This window comes from Elephantulus edwardii, unplaced genomic scaffold (assembly GCF_000299155.1).
Source record: "Elephantulus edwardii isolate Elephantulus edwardi_28Jun2011 unplaced genomic scaffold, EleEdw1.0 scaffold00297, whole genome shotgun sequence".
Lineage (NCBI taxonomy): Eukaryota > Metazoa > Chordata > Mammalia > Macroscelidea > Macroscelididae > Elephantulus > Elephantulus edwardii.
The window spans coordinates 1,775,989-1,780,169 of record NW_006400047.1 but is presented as its reverse complement, the minus strand read 5'-3'; the positions used below and the strand labels follow the sequence as shown (position 1 = coordinate 1,780,169).

Here is a 4,181-nt window from a genome sequence, read left to right as displayed (position 1 = left end):
GTGCTGTCCCTCCACCCTCCCAAGCATGATGTCCCTCTCCAAGGACCTGTCCCTCCTTACAACATGTCCAAAGTATGTCAGACGAAGTCCCAGAATTTTTGCCTCCAAGGAGCAGCCTGGTTTAACCCTCTCCAGGATGAATCTGTTTGTTTTCTTGGCAGTAATCTCCACTTAGTCTAGTCATATTTCAAGTGTTCAATAGACACATATTTCCGATGGCTATCATATATAATATAGTTCTCAATTAAATATGTCATGTAAAAGGAAAATTACTTAAAAGGAGGGGGGAGTTTAGATACAAGATGATGTTATGTAAAGCAAATTATATGCAAAGCAAATGATACAAAATGGGTCACTTCAATACCCCAAAGTAATATTAATATAAAGCAATAATTTTAAGATAGCAAACTTGAAGCTATAGAAAAGCTTTATTGGATTCTGTTTAATTTCAACAATATTCATTCATGAGAATATTCTATAATTCACAATGCATCCCATCAGGAGATACACACCTAGTCAGTGAAGCACAAATATGCCTAGTGTATTGAAGAAATAGTAAGAAATAAGATTTCCTATAATAGAGCCCTTGTCTGAGCTAATATCTGATCTGAATCATTTACCTTAACAATTCTTTTAAGAAGAATATGTATCAGGATCACTAAATGCCCTATTTTTAATTATTAAGAAGCATTTGACCATAATAAATAATCCCTGTAGAAAACAACATTGGTCCTGAAATTTCTTCTGCCATTGTCCATACCCACCCCATTCTATATCTAGTTTCTCTGTTGCTTTTGTGTCTGTGGTCCCATGGCTGTGACTGTCTTCTGAAGTCTACTCACTATCAGCCACAGATGCCACTTATCCTCCCAGTGAAGACAGTACAGATGCATGTGAGCATTTGGGTCTTCCTGTGTGGTCCTGAGCTAATGACTGATCCATCAGAAGCAAAGCCCAAGTCTGTTGCCTCATCAACCAAACCCGTCAAGGCAATTCTCGTTCATAGAGTAGAACTGCCCATGGGATTTCTAAGGCAGTCATCTTTGCCAAAGTAGATGGTTACATCTCCCACCGAGCAGCTGGTGGGTTTGAACTGCTGGTTCAGACACTGCACCACCAAGGATCGCAGCTTGCTACCTCAAGTTAAGACAATGTCTAACCTGACTGTACTCTCCAGATCTCTCTGTGAGCTTGGGCTGAGTCTGGAACTTAGCCTGAAATTGGACCTTCACTTGAGTTCTTTCCTTTCGTTGATTGGTTTCCCTTATTCCTTGGTCTATTTCTCCTGGGAATGCTTCCCTAATGAATCAATCACTTACACACACATCCTCAACACAAGACATGTGTTTGAAGAACCTGATGCCAGGAAATTCCTAATATTAAATGTTGTGCTACATTCAGCAGGTGAATGGCAGATAAATCCATTTCTACATATTGTCTCTGCTGGGAGTTAATTCATGAACTCCGTTGAATGATAGGTTTAGCTAGCTCAGAAAGGCTGGTGGTTCATAACCACTCAGAGGTGCTATCGACACAGTCCCTTAGAAGATAATATGCTTCCAAAAGCCACTATCTTGAAAGTACAATGGAGCAGTTCTACTGTGCACTCATGGGGTTGTCATGGATCCTCTATTGTATATGCACACCTGAAATATACACAATTCCTTTCTACTTTCAGTTGAAGTGAATGAGTACTATTAGGATAAACCATAAGTAATTTGTCACCAGCTCTCCACATCTTCCCCACGAGGGCCATATATCATTCCAGGCACAGTAGTGACATATCACAGGGTTAAGTTTTATATATCAGAGTAGCATTATTGAAAACCCAGCCATGCCTGCCTTCTTTGGATGTGTAAAACTCCTATGGTTCTTGAATGCAAGCAAATTAGTCCCTGTTTCTCAAGACTGAATGTAGCACTTATCATTGTCTAAGAAACAATGAATCCAGTGTTTGGGGCTCAGACTACATGTTTCAAAAGGAATCTTTGTCTGCTTAACATGGAAAAAAATAGACTCTATATTTATTGGAAAAAGACCAGTCCAGAAGCCTTCACTCAAAGAAACTAGCTCTGACAGTCTTACATTACAACTATTGAACAAAACGGTAGGTAGCCATTTGGAAATACAAGTACAAATGAAGCAAGAGACATCTAAGAAAGGCTGTAAAGAAACTCTTCAATATACACAATCTCCAACTTTCTGAAAGCATGTTTAATCATGAAGAAACCTTTTTAACATTTTATAAACCATATTCAAGGACATTCCTACAATAACTTTTCATAAATCTTAATGTCTCTAATGTCCCTGTATCTACAAATATAATATATGGTAGTTTGAAGTACTGTAAGTAACAGAAATCTTGTCTTTTTGAACTTTACTAGTTTGTGAGAAATATTTTGGAAATGGTTTAGTCCATTCACACACATATATATGTATATGCATGCTATATACATATATATGTATATGTATACCTACACAATACATATATTTTTAGATAAGTATTCTTGAGGACAAGTTACGGGTCAGTTCTAACTTGATAGCAATGAGTTTGAGGGGATCTTTTTCTTCAGTATTATTGACAAACTATTTCTTAATAGTCACCTCATTTGTATATCTGGGACTACGAATCCTACTATCTTTTCAAATTTTTATTTTGTTTTTGATTGAGTAAAGTTTTATTTTTTAAAATGTACAGTTGGTTGAACCTGTTTATGCATCTTCTCCAGCAGCTGGGGCATCGCCACCTTTGGTGTTTCTGGTGTAAATCACTTGAGCTCTGGGTTTTGAAACCAGCTTGATAAGCCCTTTACTTAGCAGCTCCTGAAGGGCTGCCCTGGCCAGGAAACCCCGAATCTTCAGTTTCTCTGAGACAACAGCTGGGGTTATAAGCTTATAGTTGGGAACTTCTTTGCAAAGTTTGTCATATGTGGCTTTGTCAAACAAGACCAGGTTATTGAGCTTATCCCGAACTTTGCCTTTGGACCACTTCTTCTTCTTGGCCTTGCCCCCAGATTTGTTCACTGGGTCTTTGTCCTTCTTGGCCGACTTTCTGGCGTCTTTCTTCTTCTTGTCGTCCTTGGGCGGCATCGCGAAGCTCAGAGTGGAGCTACCACAAGTGCAGCCTTGTTAAGATGTTGGATCTCAATTTTTTTTTTTATTTCTATTCCAATCATGACTCTGAGGCAACAAGAAAAACACAAGCTTCACTTCTATTGTTATTTAGTGCCAAGTCAGAAGCAACCCATAGCTGACCCTCCAGCAGGTTTTCAAAGGCAATTGGTCGCATAAGAGGAGATTGCCCATCCTTCTCCAGCAGAGCAGCTGGTGGCCTCAAACAACATGCCTTCAGGATTGCAGGGCAGCTTCTTAGCACTAGGCCACCAGTGCTTTCACTCACTAATTTGTTCATTTATTTCTTTAATTCATAGGCATTCACATTAAGCTTTTCAATTGCAAAATAAATAATGGTTAATACATGTTTAGAGGAAAGGAGGCCTATCGTGTATGTTATACAAAGCTTAGGTTTGTCCTATATTTTTACAAGTAGGCATGCTTTTCCTCTGGTACTAAGAAAGACATGCTCACCCCATTTTCCATACTGGCATTGCCTTGGTAAATTTTCCCAGCATGGTGAGGGAGCACACAATTAACTAGTAGTTTAGCTTCTTACTGGTTTTGTCCATTGCATCATTAAATGCAAAAAAGACACACCTGATTACATAGAACCTTATTCCATTCTGTCCACTTTCCATAAATGCATCATTTAATCTTTACAAAGACATTACAATGAAAGTATTACCATACTAATCAACTTCTTGTTATTAAGCGCCTTCGAGCCTGCCCCAACTCATAGCAAGTCTGTATACAACAAAACAACCCTGTTAATCCTGCACTAGCTTTGCAATTTCTGGTGTGCTGAACCTTGAGGTGTTAATACATCTCACAAAAGATCTTCTTCCCTTTGGCTAATCCTTTACTTTACCAAGCATGATTTCCTTCTCCTGGGACAAGCATTTCCTGAAAACATGCCCAAAGTATGTGAGGTGAATTCTTATCATCCTCAAAACCACCTTCAAGGTTACACTTCTTCCAAAACAGATTTTCTTGTTCTTTTGGTCATCCATGGAATAGTCAATATTATTTGGCAACTCCACAATTCAAAGGCATCAATGGTTCTC

The 4,181-nt window shown here is 38.7% G+C and overlaps 1 pseudogene; it reads right to left on the bottom strand.

The window, feature by feature from the left end:
* Positions 1–2,712: 2,712 nt before the first annotated feature.
* Positions 2,713–3,090, bottom strand: LOC102874014 (annotated as a pseudogene).
* Positions 3,091–4,181: the final 1,091 nt, after the last annotated feature.